Raw genomic sequence first — 20,984 nt, 5'->3', positions numbered from 1 at the left:
TAGCCTTTATGATATAGGCTTATGATAAATTATTATGCATAACGTTGCCTTGAGATATATTTCACAAAGAACTGGCCACACAGGTTTAAGGAACAAATGTAGGAATTGTTGAGCAACCAATCCGAATTGGTAAGAAAGGCTCTGGAAGGTTTCACCTTTAAAAGAAACCCCCAACATGTTAGGTAATACTTTTTACTTCATCTAAGTGTATTGTATGAATAAAGTATATAGACGTAGGCTAGCCTTTATACATTTTAGAACCTCACCTGTTTCCAGGAATCTTAAAGTCACATTCACCAGGAGAAATGCAGTCTCTGAAATTTGTGTTTTGAGTGGAGTAACCATGGTCAGTAAATGCTTGAAAGCTGGAGGCGCAAAACGGGCAAAGTTCGCAAAAGCTGCAGTGTCCTCAGAGCTTAGTTCTTTACATAAATTAGGATACGCCCCTTATGCTTCGCATTGCATTATCCAAGGTTTACTCCACAGTCTCCTCCTGGCTCGTCTTGATTGCTCTCTCTCCTGTACACGCCTAACAGCTTTAAGGGCCAGGTAGACCATGGCTACTTTTAGCATATTTAACAAGCCCTCCTCGTCGTCCATGTCAAATAAGGCAAAAAAAACAAACAACCTGGGCTAAATAAGATAAAGTAAGAAACAAAATTTGTCTTGTCAGTTGCTGTCTGGTCCGTGTGAACTGATGTGGTTTTCTGAACATTCTATAGACTGAAACTAATTACTGCCAACTTTGGAATGTTGGTGTTAGTGGGCGCAGTCTGAGCAGTGTGCAAGCACCTTTAAACATTCCTTTTAATCATGGGCGTACAGTGGGAGGAGGCAATAAACATATAATTTCTCAAGAATTTTTGAGGGGGACACAAATAATACAGCCAAATTGTATTTTTATAGGATACGTGTACACAGAGGAAGTCTTGCTATTATCTTTCTGGCCAACAACACAAAGCAATAGTTGTTTAAATATGACTTAAGTTCATAGGTTCACCACGCAGTCATATTATCCTAAATAACCTGCGTCCTCTAGGCTACATATAAGTTTCTTCTGGGACAGGACGTCTCTTACTTACATACATACAGGTGCTGGTCATATAATTAGAATATAACTGACAACTAATGAAAACCCCAAAATCAGTATCTCAGAAAATTAGAATATTGTGAAAAGGTTCAATATTGAAGACACCTGGTGCCACACTCTAATCAGCTAATTAACTCAAAACACCTGCAAAGGCCTTTAAATGGTCTCTCAGTCTAGTTCTGTAGGCTACACAATCATGGGGAAGACTGCTGACTTGACAGCTGTCCAAAAGACGACCATTGACACCTTGCACAAGGAGGGCAAGACACAAAAGGTCATTGCTAAAGAGACTGGCTGTTCACAGAGCTCTGTGTCTAAGCACATTAATAGAGAGGCGAAGGGAAGGAAAAGATGTGGTAGAAAAAAGTGTACAAGCAACAGGGATAACCGCACCCTGGAGAGGATTGTGAAACAAAACCCATTCAAAAATGTGGGGGAGATTCACAAAGAGTGGACTGCAGCTGGAGTCAGTGCTTCAAGAACCACCACGCACAGACGTATGCAAGACATGGGTTTCAGCTGTCGCATTCCTTGTGTCAAGCCACTCTTGAACAAGACACAGCGTCAGAAACGTCTCGCCTGGACTAAAGACAAAAAGGACTGGACTGCTGCTGAGCGGTCCAAAGTTATGTTCTCTGATGAAAGTAAAATTTTGCATTTCCTATGGAAATCAAGGTCCCAGAGTCTGGAGGAAGAGAGGAGAGGCACACAATCCACGTTGCTTGAAATCCAGTGTAAAGTTTCCACAGTCAGTGATGGTTTGGGGTGCCATGTCATCTGCTGGTGTTGGTCCACTGTGTTTTCTGAGGTCCAAGGTCAACGCAGCCGTCTACCAGGAAGTTTTAGAGCACTTCATGCTTCCTGCTGCTGACCAACTTTATGGAGATGCAGATTTCATTTTCCAACAGGACTTGGCACCTGCACACAGTGCCAAAGCTACCAGTACCTGGTTTAAGGACCATGGTATCCCTGTTCTTAATTGGCCAGCAAACTGGCCTGACCTTCACCCTATAGAAAATCTATGGGGTATTGTGAAGAGGAAGATGCGATACGCCCGGTCACCGGTCGGAGCCGAGTAATATTTCAGTCCTCAGCTGATCAATCTGCGCATCTCTAGCTGTAGAAGATGACTTCCAGTTCAATAAGCTGTTAAACAAGCTACCGAACAAGCTAGGTAATGTTATAATAACAGATAAATAATCGGTTATCATAACTTTTTGCAATGATTAATTTATTAATCACTCAGCTGCAGGCTATAAAGACAAAATAATCAGTTCATCCAATGTTTAAAGTGCATAACACAGCCCTGCAGCCATCTTAACATTACTGGAGCTCCACAACTGAAGGATTTGAACTGGTTTTCTCCAACCAGACTCCTGTGAGGGAAAGCAGGCAGTGGACCAAACCACTGTCAAACAAGAGAGGGGGGACTCAAAATGTTTCTAAACTTAAAACACACTTTAATTGCCCGCTTTGCATTTGCATTGTTTTACTATTTACAGAATTATTCTAAGTATATATAATTTCAACCTGTGCTTTTAATATAAAATCTATTGTTAAATTTCCATTTATGAGGCCTTTGACTCTCATATTGTTTTCTCTCCCCATCAGTTGGAGTCTGATCCTGTTTATACCAACATCTCAGCCTTGAAATAAAACTGTATGTGACTTGAGTGGGAAACAGTCACAGCAGAGGGACTCACCTGGATGGAAACAAGGAGAAGTACAACATTGAAGTAGTGGAGAAGCGGGGCTGTGAACAAAGTGGATAGATTTACTTTTAACTCCAAACTTTTTTTTTTTTTCAAATTTTTAAATTTTATTAGCAGCAGCAGGTGGACGTCAACAGCAGCATAACTGAAGATTGTAGAATGTAAGCTTTATTTTTACCTGTGCAGGTATGTTACATACGCTTAGTATTTAACTCAATATGCTAAATGTTTTTTAAAATTCTAATATAATAAAGTGCTTTTAAGAAATACTGGTTGCCCTTCATAACACACATTTCCTGGCCGGGAAAACCAATAAAGTCTGTTCAAAAGATACATGTTTAACAGGAGAAGAATTAAGTATTTCACACACATGTACAGTCTATATTTAAACACTGAAACCAAACAGAAGCCCAGCTCTGTCACACGATGGATTATTAGGGCCACGTTGAGGAGTAAAAAATTATGAGATTATGAGGATAAAGACGTAATATTACGAGAATAAAGTTGTATTTTTATGCTACATGTTAGGGGAAATATCAGAAGAGCAGCCTGCTGCTTCCTTGCATTAAAATGAGGAACGTGGAGCATCTTGTGAGCCAGCCTTAAGCCAGCCTCCTTCGAAAACGACGTCATGCCAGCCCTCGCGCTGTTTTGAGATGCAAACTGCGTGCTACTCCTCTCCCTACCTACTTCCATCTCCGTTTGCATGTTCATTTGGAGGGTCTGTCACATTGACTGGCCCAATCCCAATGTCCACCCTCACAGACTCACAGACTTTGAGGCGCGTTCTCGGGAAGTCCGCGAGGGCTTAGGGCTGTCCCACTGTCAAATCGTCAAGTGTACGAGGGCTCTCTCGCGGACATTTTGAGCCCTTTTTAGACCATTTTCATAAGTCCGCATTTCTGCAGACTTTCCCTGAGGGAACTGCCCACAGTTCATAGCGGTATGCCGTGAAACCTGAACACCCTGAACACCCTGTTGTTTATACAAGCGCAATGCATTTCCCTGCCTTTTGAACGCCATTGTGTTCACAAATTTTCGCAGCTGATTGATGGGCGTGTCACAGGTGTTACACAAACAAAAGAAAACATATTTCGAAGCCTGTTGTGCTATGTTGCGCAACGTTGCAAGGAAACATGTTGTTCAATCCGAAAATGTTGCAAACTGGTGCAAAACTTTTTGAGATTGAACTCGCTCCGGCGGAAGCCCGGAAGAGAGAGAAATCTGTGTTATAAGAGAAGAAGAAGAAAAACGGTAAACAAACAACAAACAAGCATCGACACCAACACTGATGTTAACATTGTTAGAATTTTTCTTAACTTAAGATTGTACATAGAACACATGAAATCGGAGGAATGCAACCACCTTATTACATACTTAGTTTATTCAGCTATTTATTTTAGTTTTTGCTTAATGATGCTGTTTTGACCAACAATAGTGTATTGATTATTGAAAAATGTAGATTGACATTTACCTCTCCTTCACTCTGTAGGGCAAGAGCCTGCAGGACTTAAAAATCAGGTAAAAACATAAAATAAAAAGGGTGTAACGTGTTTCAGCATCGTCAAGGTAACAAAGTGCTGTCCCGTTCCTGTTTACAGCATTTTGAGCCCTTGCAGCCTCTTGCACTCAATCACTTTCCAAGTGATGTCAGTAAAGTCTGTGAGGGTTCAGGGTGCTGAATCAATGGCATAGCCTCAGCTTAGCCCCCTTCCCTACGCCGTCACATATGCCATAACCTCCTATATATATATATATATATATATATGGGTATAACTATACCCATATAACCATAAGCACTGTGATTGGTCGGCTGGCTAGCCGTGCAATGCCTCCGAGCCAACCGGAAGTGCCCCATGCTTTGTAGTAACCTTTACTAGCGACCAAAAACAGCGGCTGTAACACGGTGGATCAATATATTTGACTGTCGCAACCCAAGCGAAATGACTCGTTTCACTATCAGAATGTGATGCATTTTGTCGATAACATTTCAAAAGGCTACACCAGCCGCATGTATACAATTTTATCCCCATTCACGTTAGCGGAGCGCTAAACCGCCGGCAAAAGTCAACACAGTGGACGCTGTAGCACTACTACCGACTAGCATTTGGGGGTGTAATTGACCCATCGCTAAGAAATGCCCCAAATGCACAGCTGGCCAATCACAGCGCAATATAGGACTCGCCCTAACTGAAGGCCGATACTTTCATGGATGCGCTCCATTGACTCTAATGTAAAAAGAGTCATTTTCTAGCTTTTTTTGGCAATATTTTTCTAAGATCAAACACTGTTGCTGGGGCACTTGCAATAGTTACAGTTGCTACCCACAGAGGTTGGTAGGAGAAATACAATTTATTGTCTTTCCAAAACCTAAAATACATCCAGAAAAATGTCTGCTGTGGATCGTTCCTAATGTAATGTTAGTTAGCTAACGCTAGCTATCTTCCTACTCAGTGGAACATAATAAAGCCCTACTGTTCTGCTTTTTAATGATTGTAATAATGAATAAAGGCCTACCCAGCTTTACAGGAACAGTGTTGATCGTTCATATCGTTGTCTTTTGTCTCAGTCATCGGGGGATGCGGTGGTTCACTTTTACTCTGTGATTGGTAGGCCTTAGCTTTTAGCTTTCATTTTTTTCACGTCCGTTTGAGTCAGTTTGATAGCCTGAATACAACCTTCAAATGTACAATGCAACTGCAAAACTGTCTGCTTCTTTCTGAGATCGCTTCTTCCAACTAATATGACAATATTTCTCCAGGGAGTACTGTAATAAAAAGTGGCAGCGCCAACAGTTTGTTGGTAGCAGTAACTAAGGGGGGCTTAGCGAAGGGTCAATTGCAGAATGACGGGGACACCAACGCACAAGTATAAATGCCTGGCTGCGGGCATAGCCTACGGCGTAGCTACGCACGTAGACCCTACGCAGGAGCATAAATCAAGCTTTAGGCCCCGTCCACACTACAATGTTTTAGTTTAGAAACGGAGACCTTTTGCTACATTTGCAACGACTACAACGATGAAAACGAAGACCTAAAACGGAAAAGTTTGGAAATGCTGCTGACCCTGTTTTGCGTTTTGAATCTCGCGTTTTAGTGAAGACAGGCAAAAACGGAGGACTTTAGAAACGTAGACGCAGACGCTCACATTTAGCTTCTGATTGGGCGTCATGATTAATGGCGTATCCTTCCCTGATTCGTCAGCCACCCATCACATGACCCCTCCCCAGAAGAAAACATAGAACAACAGCCTGGACTACCAGTAACGTTAGTGACTGTAACATGGATAACGAATTACAAGCGTTACTGATCTTGATGTCTTTGCTAGCAGCTGTTGTGCAAGTAGATCCTGCATTTTACAATGCTATAACTGCCTACATGCGCTGGAGGCAAGCTGTTATTCGAGCGGTCTGTGACAATGCATTTGGGCTATCCCGACAAACTGTTTCAGTAATCATCCGACAGGTCTGTAAGGCCATCGCCATTTTCCTGGGTCCAGACTACATTAAAACACAGAGCACAGAGGCCGAGGTGAAGGATCTTGTTGTGAACTTCTATCGAACACATGGGATGCCACAATGCCTGGGGGCAATTGACTGTACACACATCGAAATCAAACAACCCTTAGCCAACTCAACAGACTACATCAACCGAAAGGGAAAACATTCTTTGAATGTACAAGCTTTGTGTGACCACCAGTATCGTTTCATGGATGTTGTTGTAAAATGACCAGGGAGTGTGCACGACGCGGGCATATTTGCCAACTCGAAACTGTGTACTGACCTAAAAAATGGGACAATACCCTCCTGCCCTAGAGAGCCTATCTCTTTGCAAGGCGCGCATGGGGATCGAATTGTATTCCTGGAATGGCCTTGTTATTGGCGTGTGCCCATAGTTATATCAGTTATTGTACATGGTGTGTGGTGACTGTGGCATATAATGGGGGGTAGGCCTACCTGAACCCAACAATATGCTGTACTAGCAGTTCAATATTTGAGTTCAGACGGTCCATTGTCTGCATAAAGTCGTCATCTGTTGCCTGTAGTCTGTTAAGAAGCTGTCTCTTTATGTCTTCCTGTGCAACGGAATCCGTGGAGAGTTTTCTCTTCAGTCATTCTCTCTTCAGTCGGCCTGTGGCCACACAGGGTAACTGTGAGTCTCTGGCGTCGATTCTCCGTCATCTCAACAGACACAGCACTCTCTTCAAACTGGTCCGCAGATGACGACCCAGCGCCAGTTGGGCTCGAGAACTCCTCAGGGGCCTCCGCCACCACGTCGCCAGTTTGGATACCCCCAGGAATCGCATGCGTTGCAGGAGAGCCTCCCCAAATCAACTCGCAGAGCTCAAAGTAGAGCAAAACTACTCACCCATGGCCACTTCGACGACCAGCATCGACAGCTCACCTGTAGCTGATTCGTACGGCCTTGAGTTTTGTCAACTGCCCTGTGAACACAAAACACGAACCAGTTTAACGTTAATGTTTTTTGTATAACTAGCGTTACTCCTCCCCGCAACACAAAAGAAGTTTGAACAACTTTCTCACATTAGCTAACTGTTAGTTTTGCCAGCCATACATACCTTTAATAATTTCGTCCTTTATTGTGGGGGTAAACCTTTCCCATTGTTCTGGCTTCCTCTGGCGATGGATAATGCTCCTTTCCAATATACCTTTCCAATATGTTGCCATATTTGGTTTGCGACGACTCCCAATCTGTGTTTTCTGCCGCCATGGCTGTTTTGTACTGCGTTGTAACTTTCAGTAAAAGTTGCACCGCGTTGTTGGTCCATGCAAAGAAATCTTCGCAGAGGTAGCTACTTTCTTCTTCGTCAAATCTGCTGCAACTGAGGAGGAGTCAATCTGTTTCCTGTTTACACAGGCATGTGCATGCCCAGTGTAAGCGAATGGTCACGTGATCCGTGTTTTCAGTCTTTTTAATGTGGACGGAGATCAATTCTAATATGCAGCTAAAACACTGGTGTGGACGGAGAATGTATTCGTTTTACTTCTCTGTTTCTAAACTAAAACGTAGTAGTGTGGACGGGGCCTTAGGGCTTGGGGGACGTTGGGATTGGGCCATTGGCATGCAAAACCAATGAGGGTGGAGTGACTACCGATGCTGGCTTGTTGAAGGTGAGTAACACCCTTTGCTGCACGATGGGGGACTGTGACTTCCGTGTGACTTTGCCGGTTAACATGTAGGATTCCTAAACTACACTAACATTTCATATCACCATTCACAGGTTAACAACGTAGCCCAAATGTTATACTGTGTTTAATTAAAAAAGTGATCTTGTCTGACAACTGTTTTTATTGAATCGTATTCATTTCAAACGAAAATCTTCAGTCAAAACAAAATAGCCTACATTAAACAGAACAATAGAACATGACAACTAGATACACAGGGGGTTCAGTAACAAGCAATTCAAGAAAAATAGTTAAGTCTTTATTCCAAGCTTTATGCAAAGAATAATGCTTTCAGTTTTGTTATTGCAAAAAACACAATTTTCCTCAACATGAATGCTGAATCTTTAATACAACTGTTGTTAATTTGATACACATATTATAGCATTGAGTGCAGCGGTAACGTCAGATCCTATTTATGCTGGGGGAAGAGGGTAGTTTGTCGGAAAGTTGTCTGCTGTATTTAAATCCTACGCTGGTTAGGGAGCTCGATTTGGCTGTGAGGGAGACTCCGTGTAGAGAGCAGGTATGTCTTGTAGAAGTTATGAGACACGGCTTATAATGTTGTTAACTTGTGAACATGTTTTAATTTGTTTTAATCACAGGTATTTTAAGCCACCTGTCGTCCAGACCGCATCAGCTTAATAGCCTGTCGTGCAAAAGTTCACCACAGAGAAGGCAGTGGTTGTTGATAACCCTGAGGTAAAAAGATGTTGCCTAGTAGAGCTATGCAGGTTTACTTACTTGTGTGCCTTTTGATAACATGATTTACATTGCAGTGGGCCTAAACGTCTGATCTGTAAACAAGGTGGAGTCAGACCTGGGTTGACTATTTACTGCATTGTTTGAGGTAAATATCATCTGTCAGGTATTTAGCAGGTATGTTTTTGTAGTATGTGTTAAATAACTGAACTAATTAAATTCTTGTAATTTTAGGGTTGTATAGTCACTGCTGTTTTGTCTGCCTGATCAACTGCTGCTATTTGTGCTGGAATTTTTATGTTGATTTTTATTGGATTTGTTACAGGTGGATGTGCCCCTGTGAATGTGTTTGCCAACTGCTAAGGTCTGCTAAGGGTGTGGCTGTTTTCCCTTTTTTTTGGCTGTGCGATTTCCCTCAGCTTGTTAGCCATTTCTTCCCCTTTTAAGCGTTCTGCTAGACGGACAGGGTGGTGGATTGTAGGAACTCCTTTCCCCTTCAACGCATGTGGTGGTGTGTATGACAGCTTAGTTTTATTGTGTGGTGTTTGTGTGTATCTTGCTGTGTTTAGGTGGCTGCGCACCAGTGTGAGTGGTGGTGTCATGGCACCTGGGTGGCCCACAGGTAACCCCCCTGCAGGTCTGGCTCCTGTAGATGCTGAGGTGTTTTTAACCATGTGCTTTTATCCCTTAGCATTTCTGGCAGTATTGGCATGTACATCTTATCATTGTTTGCGCTTGTGCAGCGAATAAAATTGCCCAAAGCCTGATTTTTAATTGTTTAAATAAATCTTCCTTCCATTCCAAACCCATGTCTCTGAATTTTGTTAATTGTAGGAAATCCATGGAAACATGTAATGAAATATTTGGGGATCTGAACCCCTCACTATTTCCCTCGGTTACATATATAAACACAGTATATTTGAGTATGAGTGACCTCACTTCCCCTTTCTTTCTTACAGAAGCACTGCCTGCTCTGTGGTACTGCAGTCAAAGATGTAGTTGTTCTAGTGTCGTTTCTATGTCAGGTGTATAAAGTCCAACACTGCACACTAACAGAGGCATCTGTGCCTCCAAAGGTTCACCTGTGGACATTTCTTGCATGTACAAGAGTCATGAACAAGATGTTGGATCCATGGCAGAATCCTTTGATTATTTTAAATCCTGCATGTTTGCACATTGCTGTGTTGCTTTGCAAGTTAATACCAACAACTGTCCATCAGTGGAAATGTGTGTAACCAGCAGCAGATATGTGTAATGCTTTCCTCGTGTGCTGACGTGTTAATGTTTGTCCTTCTCCTGCACGAGACAAACACAACCGGGACTCACTCATAAAACATAACTGTTTCTGCATCATGCAAAACAGGAAGAATAAAGATTATAACAGTAATATTTTTTTCATTTCATCTTGGAGACTTGAGATTTACAGACATTTATCCTAATAATGTAAAGAGGAAGGAAGCCAGGGCAGCTTTTACCATGCCAACTATACCAACCACAGAGAAACAAACTGGTCAAAGACCACATCCTGCCTTTTTCATTACAGATATTTATTGTGACTAACTGACGTACAGGACTTCTCATATATGTAATCTACCTGCTGATTTAACAGACGTGAGGAGCAGCTATGAGTTTAACAGCAGCAGCGAGTGGATTTATTGTCTTCCTTCTCTCTGTACAAGATACTGTACATCTACATTTATAATGTGAGACATTTAGCACATTTGATGTGTGATGTTACGAGCTGTGGTGAGATCTCTACAACACCAGACATTCACTTCTCTTTCTTTAAACTGACGTCTGTACAAGACGACCAACAGAGAGCTGTTTTTACACCAGTAACATATCTGTACCTTTATAAGTTGATTAATAAGTTAACTTTATAAACTGCCTGACCACAGAAGAACTAAAATAAGAACACAGAATGAGACGGAACCAAAAACTGAACTAAGTTGAAGATGCGAATAAACATAAACAAGGCTGAACAGAGGAAACACAAGACATGGAACAAAACCACCTAACACAAGACAGGAAAAGCCAACGCCATAAACATATTGAAACAAGGATCAGAACTCAAAGCAGACGAGGCAAAATAACAGACAGACCGAGACCAGGATTGTGACAGACAAGCCAAAATGTCTGCTGTGAAAAAGGTCTGTTGAGCCAGTTTTAAGTCAAAATGATCTCAAGCTTTAAAAGGTGAATCATAAAGAACTCTTTGTGACTGCATTGAATTAGAATCTTTTGCAGCTGGTCGAGGTTACCTTTCTACAACCACCTCCACACATTCAAGTCTGTCTCCTGATGTTGTTGAGTCTGACTGTAGTTTCTGATGTGCTCTGTGTTACAGTGATACAGGCTCAGAATGGCTGGGGAGTGACTTACACCTCTACTCAGATCTGTGCCTTAAAAGGATCAACAGTGGAAATAAACTGCACCTACACATACCCATCCAGAATAAATGGCCGTGATACTAAAGTTGAGGAAACATTCTGGTTCATTAAAATGAATGGAGATGTACCTGTGGATCTGAGAACAGACTCAAGATACGCAGGTCGTTTGCAGTACAGTTGTTCTAACAACATCTGCACTCTGAGAATCACAGACCTGAGAGAGAGCGACTCAGCTCAGTACAAGTTCATGTTCATAACAAACCAACCAGGTGGAAGATTTACTGGTTCACCTGGAGTCACTTTGTCTGTCACAGGTAACATTTGTGTTGGAAACCATGTAAATTAGCTGTTAATCTCAGTGTGCCAATTATCATACGTGGAAATTGACAGTTTAGTTATTATAATTTTGTTTCTTTACAAATACAGGTTTCCAGGTGCAGATGAGCAGCTCACAATCATGCAAGACTTACACATGTACATGGTCACAGCTTAACTGTCTCAGCAGCTGTCGTCTACCTGATCAAACGTCCTACATCTGGTACAAGAATGGACAGAAAATTAAGGAAGCATCTTCTTATTCAGACTACTTTTATCCTGCAGACAGCTATTCATGTGCCCTTAAAGGACTTGAGGAATTTCCTTCTCCATCAGTGTGTGAGTTCACTCCACAATCTTCTACTAATGTGACTAATGTTCTGTACCATCACCAGTGTTGGGCTGAAATTGTAAATGTACTAGTTACTTATTACTCCTTAAAAAGTAATAATATTTCTTTACTTATTACTGGGTAACTAGTTACGTTACTATATATCTTTCACACCTGACTTTTGAACTACTGTTTTTCTGCACACACTTTTATTAGAGCATTATTAAGTGATTTTAAAAAACACAACGTTGCTTAACGCCACTCCCCACGAGTGGATGCATCACTGGCAGTAGCGGCTGGAGTTTATTTCTATAGGCTAAGTTTCATGTTGCTGTGCTGTTCAGCTGATGCTTCAGTAGATTAGATTTAGAATTGTTTTGCTGGTCGCACAAAGTTTACAACGCACGACAATGTTCTTTGCATCTTATTCTGTGATACAATAATGGGAGTACTTACTGCTGTAGGAACAACGCCTCTCTCCCTTTTCTTCATTCTATCTTCAGCTTCTTGGCTGAACAGCTGACTTGAACACGTCGATGCGTTCAGGAACAGAGTAACGCAGTGCTCTTTGGATTAGTAACTGGAAATCGTAATCCGTTACACTACTAGTTACTGGGAAAAGCAACAATATTAGAGTAACGCGTTACTGCCCAACACTGACCATGACTTCATGTATCTTTTATGATGAGCAACCCCATCCACAGCAATACAACTAGCTGTGAATTACTGCAGTAAAGACCATAGTTTTTGTAATAATAACAAAAAATATTATTATATTTTTCAGGTGGCCACGGTCATTCATGCAACAGAGTGACTTACACTGACAGAAGCATCTGTGCCTTCAAAGGATCATCAGTGGACATTTCTTGTACTTACAACAGTTATGACACATATATCAGATCTAAATTCTGGTTCAGACCTGAACGTAGTCTTCAGTGGCAGAATCCCTCACAGCCTGAGGACCTTAGTGAAGACTCCCAGTATGCAGGTCGTGCTCAGGTCCTTGAAACAGAGAGAGGACGCTCCTCTCTGACAATCACTGACCTGAGAGAGAGCGACTCAGCTGAGTATCACTTCAAATTCACAGCACATACCTTTGAATGGAGGAGTAGTTTACCTGGTACAACTCTGACTGTCACAGGTACTGATGAACACAAACTGTAACAGCACATTTAAACTATCTGATGACAAGTGAATGTGCTGAATAGTGATCCTGATGGGAAATAATGTTTGTGTGATTAATTGATTACATGATTGTTATAATGTTCTATTGTTTACATCTCTGTGTATGTTGTGATTCAGCACCACATAAAGACAAACATTTCTGTGTTTTCTTCACAGATCTCCAGGTGCAGGTGATCAGATCAACAGTCCACCAGAATTATACTGAGGCAGAGCTGCTTTGTCACAGCAGCTGTCGTCTTCCTGATCGTTCTTCCTACATCTGGTTCAAGAATGGACAGAAAATGGAAAGGGTGGAGACATCTTCTTATAAAAATCAGTTTTATCCTGGAGACATCATCTCCTGTGCTGTAAAAGGACATGGGGATTTCCGCTCTCCTTCAGTGTGTGAGTTTACTCCACTGTGTCGGGAAAACAGCACACATACACATTGAATTTACAATACAAATTACAATTTCAGACTGATGTTACCTGTCCACAGCAATATTCAATGTGAATAATGTTAGAAATTGATGTGGATTCTTTCCTATCTTCCTACCTATTATTTTTTTTAACTACTCTGCTTGGTTGCCTTTTGGTTGACAGCACAAAGAGGGAGAGAGGAGGATAGAGAGAGAGAGAGAGAGAGAGAGAGAGGAGAGAGAGAGAGAGCAGGGTGTAGTCATCACAGAGAGAGAGACAGACAGACATATAGTGAAGTCAAGATTGATGGGCTGCATGTCACATTCTCATTAGGAGCTGAGCCCTCCTAAACGTCTGATGCTAGAATCGCACCTGGTCAATCTTCTCTGATTACATATTCTAATCTTTAAGTAATTCGTGTTCATCTCTCCTCCAGATGCTCCAAAGCTTCCCTCTGTGTCAGTGAGTCCCTCTGCTGAGATAGTGGAGGGCAGTTCAGTGACTCTGACCTGCAGCAGTGATGCTAACCCCAGCAGCTAAATACACCTGGTACAAGGAGAACCAAACACTGCTCAGTGAAGAACCACAGCTTGTCTTCAGCTCCATCCAGTCCTCTGACTCTGGAGAGTATTACTGTGCAGCTGAGAACCAGCTGGGGAGGAGGACATCTGAATACATCATTAATGTGAAATGTGAGTGGAACAGCTTATTAAATCTGTCCAGTCTTTGCAGGAGAAGATTTTAATTCAATTCAATTCAATTCAATTTTATTTATATAGCGCCAAATCAGCACAACAGTTATCTCACAGCGCTTTTCATAAAAGAGCAGGTCTAGATCGTACTCTGTGATGATGTTTACAGAAGCCCAACAATTCCCACCAAGAGCAGCACTAGGCGACAGAGGCAAGGAAAAACTTCCTTTTAAGAGGCAGAAACCTCGAGCAGAACCATGGCTCAGGGTGGGCAGCCATCTGCCTCGACCGGTTGGGGTGAAGGAGAGAGAGGGAGAGAGAGGGAGGGAGAGAGAGAGAGGGAGAGGGAGGGAGAGAGGGAGAGGGAGAGAGGGAGAGGGGGAGAAAAAGAGAGGGATGGAAGGAGAGAGAGAGAGGGGAGGGAGGCAGCCTACAAAATATACACACAGAGGTACAGACAGTAAAGGTGATGTTGCTATAGACTAAATGAAAAATGGTACAGATATTTACAGTAGTGTTAATGATAACAGTCGTAATGTTAATGATTATAATAACAATAATAACAATAAGACTAGCAACAATAGTCGTTGCAGCAGAGGGTGTCGAGCAGGAACACGGGGGCAGCAGGTGACCCGCAGCCACAGATCCAGACTCCACAGCTCCAGAGCCAGAAACACCTGCAGGAAGTGACAGGAGGAGAGAGACGAGAAAGCACAAGACTACCAGAAAGGGGAGAAGTTGCTGCATACATACTGGTTGCATACAGAGGGAGAGAAAGTAGAGGAGAGAGGAGCTCAGTGCATCATGGGAAATCCCCCGGCAGTCTAGGCCTATAGCAGCATAACTAAGGGATGGTTCAGGACTCACCTGAGCCAGCCCTAACTATAAGCTTTATCAAAGAGGAAAGTCTTAAGCCTACTCTTAAATGTGGAGATGGTGTCTGCCTCCTGAACCCAAACTGGAACCTGGTTCCACAGGAGAGGAGCTTGATAGCTGAACGCTCTGGCTCCTAGTCTACTTTTGGAGACTCTAGGAACCACAAGTAACCCTGCATTCTGGGAGCGCAGTGCTCTGGTGGGGTAGTAAGGTACTATGAGCTCTTTAAGATAAGATGGTGCCTGACCATTAAGAGCTTTGTAGGTAAGAAGAATGATTTTAAATTCTATTCTGGATTTTACTGGAAGCCAATGCAAAGAAGCTAAAACAGGAGAAATGTGATCTCTTTTCCTGGTTCCTGTCAGAACACGAGCTGCAGCATTCTGAATGAGCTGAAGAGTCTTAACGGACTTTTTCGAGCAGCCTGATAATAAGGAATTGCAGTAATCCAGCCTAGAAGTAACAAATGCATGGACTAGTTTTTCTGCATCATTTTTAGACAGGATGTTCCTGATTTTCGCAATATTACATAGGTGGAAAAAGGCGGTCCTTGAAATTTGCTTAATGTGAGACTTAAACAACATGTCCTGATCAAAGATAACTCCAAGATTCCTCACAGTGGTGCTGAAGGCCAGGGCGATGCCATCCAGGGAAACTATAGAACAGAAAAGAACAATAACTTCAGTTTTATCTGAGTTTAACATTAGAACATTACTGACCATGCCTACATCCTTCAGCTCTACTTGCTTCAAATTAACTGCAGGACATTTTAGGAGTTATATGCAGTTTTTGGATTCAAACCGTCACACATCCATTCATCAGACCACCAAGTTTAAAATGTGCTGCACACAGCTGTTCACAGTTTATAATGTAAATACCAGATGTGCTACTGTAGTGACACACCCTTAACCTAGAATAATCCTAACACATCTCCTCCAGATGCTCCAAAGACCTCCTCTGTGTCAGTGAGTGGTAAAATCATGGAGGGCAGTTCAGTCCTGTGCAGTGTTGTCAACGTAGAAGAGAGGCTGAACACATTATTAGCAGGAGGAACACAGAAACAGCAGCTGGAGCAAGACTCAGGAACATCTATCATCAGGGCTTCTCATCCTCTTTTGAGTTGAATTTGAATTAATTTTGTGATTCATGTGGGAAGACACCAAGTTTCTTCACAGAAAAGGATCATGAAGACGACACCTGTGACCAAGTTTCACGTACATGTCTACTAGTGGTTGTTATAGCCTGCTAGCTAGCTTTGTAGGGGGGACAAGAGCCTTACTCATGAAGCAGGAAGTAACACTGGGACATTAGAATAATTAATCAAAATAAATATATTGCACCTTTTAGCTTGTAGCAGTCCACGCCTAAACACAGGCAGATTGATAAGTTTTGTCTCTTTTCTCCTCCAGATGCTCCAAAGCTTCCCTCTGTGTCAGTGAGTCCCTCTGCTGAGATAGTGGAGGGCAGTTCAGTGACTCTGACCTGCAGCAGTGATGCTAACCCAGCAGCTAAATACACCTGGTACAAGGAGAATGAAGACTCACCAAAAGCATCAGGACAGAACTTCACCATCACTGACTTCAGAGCTGAACACAGTGGGAATTATTACTGTGAAGCCCAGAACAGAAGAGGACGTCATAACTCCACCTTACATCTGATTGTTGTGGCAGGTACGTTTCTCCTTGACACTAATTGGCTGATTAACAGAAGATAATCACCTGGAAAACTGATTCATGAATCAAACCCTACTACTTCCTAATAAGGTCCAATACAGTTTATCTAATAACTGTCCATATCCATTTCTAGGGAAATCTACAATGATAATAAATATCATCAGGTTGACTCTGGTGGTTGTGATGTTGATTCCTCTGCTTCTGGTTTGTCTGTGGATGAGGTGAAACTATAAGAATAAATCAGTTCCATCACTGATCTTTGAATATTTACTTTCATAGTTTTGGAGTTATTGACTTTTTATTTATTTGTTTTTGGATTCAATTTAGGAAGAAGAAAACTCTGAGCTCCACCACTGAACCAAATGAACCCATAGAGACATTAGAGGTGAGAAATCTGTTGGGCCACAGTGACAGAACTTCCTCTAACAAAGAGTTATAATTTGTTGACTTATACATTCATTTTAATTTAAAAACAAATTGTTCTAATTCCATTTATGAGGCCGTTGCCTCTCCCTCTCCCCATGAGTTGGAGTCTGATCCTGATTGTAGCAACGCCTCAGCCTTGAACCAAAACTGTAACCAGAGGGACTCACCTGGATGGAAACAGAGAGAAGTACAGCATTGAAGTAGTCAGTGGAGAACAGGGGGCTGTGGAGGATGAGGATACATTTACCTTTAACTGCAAACATTTTCATTTTTAGTTTTCATTAGCAGCAGCAGGTAGACGTCAGCAGCAGCATGTAGCACAAGATTAGAGTAGAATGTAAGCGTCATTGTTACCTGTGCAGGTACATTACATAAGTTCAGGATTTTACTCAGTATACAAAATGTTATTTCAAAATGGAATGTAATAAATTGCTTTTAAGAAACACTGTTTGTCCTTTCACATCACACCTGTGCTGGTAATGAAAGCCAATAACGTCTGATCAAAACAAACATGTAGAACTGGAAGCTAAGTATTTCACAGCATGTACAGTCTATGTTTAAACACTGAAATCAAACAGAAGCCCAGCTCTGTCACACTTTGCTAGTTGTATCATTTTCAATGTGTTGCAGTGACTGATTGAAATAAACAGCCAGCTTCCACAACAACTCTGCAGTTTGATCATCATTTCAGTTTCCTCTCACTGCTGCAGAGGGCGACAGTGTGCAGAAAGGTTTGGATTTTAGCTTTAAACAAACTCCCGGTGTTTATTATTCAGAATGAATTTTGTATCTACCCAAATAGACCAATTATTATTATTATTTATTAGAAGACACCAGGAACAAGAGCATATAGAGCGTGTTACATGGGACATAAAGAAGTATACAAAACTTTGATTTGTGCAAAATTACATATTGTACATACTAGGGCTGTCCCCCTAAGGATTTACATAGTTGAATCAGAATTGTTAAGTCTTGCCTATAGTCAACTGACAGTCGAATCATATGACTGCAGTCTCTATTTCTTACTCACTGTTACTTACACTGTACATTTACAGCTGAACTGAGGCTTATTGTTGACCCTTTTCTCTCTGCTCGCCTGCCATTCACCGGTCTTGTGCCGAGTTTTGTGTGCACGCGTGCCTGACAACTAACTGCACGTTGCGGTTTAAAAACGATAAAAATATTCTTTGTGAGGTTCATCAATGGTGATAAATGATCCAAACGTCCTGCGAGGTACAGACAGCTCGGCACAACACCGGCGAAGCTGGTGCTCCGTCAATGCAGCAGGTGTTACTCTGCTACTACACACACACACACATTACGCCCACACATGTGCTGACGCCCCCTTCCTTAACGGTTAGGGTTACAATTTTGGATTTATTCACGCACTTTAAAGACATTTATGAAATGCGTCACATGTTTATTTACAGTATACAAGTGTATATTGTAATAGGCAGCATATTAACTTATTGGGAGAAAACTGGTAGTTCTATTTCAAATCAGACGTTGAGCACCCACATATCACCAAAATGGTATGATCTGTGAGACTGACAGTCGATTCAGGCTCCTCCCATCGAAGTATCGAATCTTCGACTATTCGGGGTCAGCCCTGGTCTATACATATTTTGCAAACATGTAATTTGTAATATGGTTATAAGGGTTAGTTTGTTGTTGTTGTAGAGTGAACTAGATGTCTGCGTGTTGTTTATATGCTCTGATGATGCTAATCCAACACATCTTTGTAGTAGCATCCATGTTGATTCCACATTCAGACTTCAGAGCACATGAACACACTGAAGTTGGAAGAACTACTTCACAACTTGCATGTGAATGCACCGTGAGCCGCTGATTGCAACTTGCAACCCTCACCACTAGATATCACTAAAACTTACACACTGAACCTTTAAACTAAGTATTTGAATCTTGACCACAGTGAAGTAACTAACATTTTGTGAGATTTACTGTGTAGTTTTCAAGAAGAGCATGAACTATTTATCTGGAGGGAAATTGTTGTGCAGCAGTTCTAATACAAAACAGGAATAAAAGCAAATATATAGACTGCAAACAGATAATATAAAATATCAATAAGGTGCAATTCCAAAATATACACAAAATAGAAGCAGGTTACCGGTCCATGTCCGTTATGTTACACATTTTGTCCCATAATCTAAATATCTGTATATATTTTTATGTGTTTTTCTGCTCATGTGTCATCAGCATAATTATATCACAGTTTGCATTTCCAAACAAGACCCACCAGTTCATTTAATATGTGTGTGCCTTATCTTAATATAACAGTTAAAACTAGTTCCAGATGTCACTGTGTATCTATTAGAGTTTGTGGACGTTGACTGTTGTTTCTGTTTCTCACAGAGTCAGGGCTCCATGTGCAGGTGCTAGTCTCTAAAGTCTCCTTACTGGGGATCATTTAAGTGTGGGGAACACAGCAGGTGTGTTGAACCTGTCAGGATTGCTGGGTGCGCAAAGCAGGGGAGAGCCCAAACGCATGACACTGAGAGCTGAGATTGAGTTCCAGGGTTTATTAATCCCAAGCATGACAAACAGAACTCCCAGGTACAGGAAACACAAACAACAAAGTCCAGGCCGACCAGGGTGGGTGGAGGGAGGACAGGAGGTGGGCCAGAAAAACTAAAATCAAAATCCAGAGAGGCCAGGGACTAGACAGGGAATTCTCCGGCGGGTGGCCTGAGGGCAGAACAGGGGGGTCATAAGGTCCAGAAGGAAGACAAAACAGGCAAATCGGGGTTAGGGAACAGGGCAGGTAAGGCGCTTGGCCTAACATACAGGGCAGGGCAGAGGGGCAGAACAGTTCAGGAGGGCGACCAGGAGGTTGTTTGAGCAGGCCGGGCAGAACAGGGGGGCCACAGAGTTCGGGAGGCCGTCCCGGAGGACGACCCAACAGGCCGGGCAGAACACGGGGGTCACAGATTTCAGGAGATCGGGCAGGAGGCCAGCGCTGAGGGCGGAACCTCTCCGGAGGTTGGTCAGGAGGCCGACGTAGGAGGCCTGAGGCCTCAAGTGGCAGAGCTGGACTGAGTTGTTGTTGGTGGCATTGAGTCGTAGGCTTTCTTGTAGTCAATCCAGGCGATGCACAGATTGGTCTTCCTGGTTTGCAGTCTTGAGTGACTGCTCCGTCAACGAGTAGCTGGTGCTTGGCTCCCCTGGTATTACTACCCATTCCCTTCTGGGCCCTGTCCATGTATTGAGCCATGTGCCTACTCATCTTAGCCGCTATGATGCCTGACAGGAGCTTCCATGTTGTGCAGAGGCAGGTTATTGGCCGGTAGTTGGATGGGATTGTTCCCTTCTGGGGGTCCTTCAAGATCAGGACTATCTGTCCTTGGGTTAACCATTCTGGGTGGGTCCCATCCATCAGCAGTTGGTTCATTTGTGCTGCCAGGCGTTCATGGAGTGCAGTTAGTTTCTTCAGCCAGTAGGTGTGGATCATGGACCTGGTGCTGTCCAGCTCTTCATACCTGCCACTCTTTCTTGGATGTCTGCCGTTGTAATGGTTACTGGATCTTGTTCTGGGAGATTGCTGTGATGCGTTCTTAGATCCACTAGCCACTGAGCATTGGTGTTGTGGGATGCCTCTTTCTGCCATATGTTCTTCCAGTACTGTTCAGTCTCAGCCCTGGGTGGATCTGATCTTGTGTTATTACCCTGCCACTGAGAGTACACTTTGGATGGTTTGGTGGAGAACATCCGGTTTATTCTCCTGGCTTCTGCTTCTCCCTTGTATCTCTTTAGGCGGGTAGCCAGAGCGGTGAGTCTTTGTTTGGCAGTCTCCAGAGCCTCAGGTATCGACAGCTTGTTGTATTTCTTAGGTAGCCCCTTCCTTGCACCTTTCTGTAGCTCTCTTCATGTTGCCTTTATCTTGACCTCTAGCCTTCTCCTCCATGGGGGGTAATGCTCTTTGTAGCTTATGGTGTTCATCTTATAGCCAAGCGTCTGGATCACTGTTGCTGTGGCGGACATCAGCTCATTGCT

General features: G+C 42.6%; 1 protein-coding gene and 1 long non-coding RNA gene across 2 annotated transcripts in view; one reads left to right on the top strand and one right to left on the bottom strand.

Annotated features, from left to right (window-relative positions):
• The window catches only part of LOC119898138 (B-cell receptor CD22-like), a 509,835-nt gene that overhangs the window by 220,171 nt on the left and 268,680 nt on the right, over window positions 1–20,984 (bottom strand). The gene's annotated exons all lie outside the window — the stretch shown is intronic.
• LOC119899312 lies at window positions 16,680–17,597 on the top strand. Its single transcript, XR_005443792.1, has 3 exons — window positions 16,680–16,768; window positions 16,875–16,932; window positions 17,074–17,597. It is a non-coding gene; the product is annotated as an uncharacterized LOC119899312 (long non-coding RNA).

Source organism: Micropterus salmoides, unplaced genomic scaffold (genome assembly GCF_014851395.1).
Source record: "Micropterus salmoides isolate LMB-PRFRI ecotype aquatic unplaced genomic scaffold, ASM1485139v1 Ms_hic_scaffold_1, whole genome shotgun sequence".
Lineage (NCBI taxonomy): Eukaryota > Metazoa > Chordata > Actinopteri > Centrarchiformes > Centrarchidae > Micropterus > Micropterus salmoides.
This window is presented reverse-complemented; position numbering and strand designations above follow the sequence as displayed.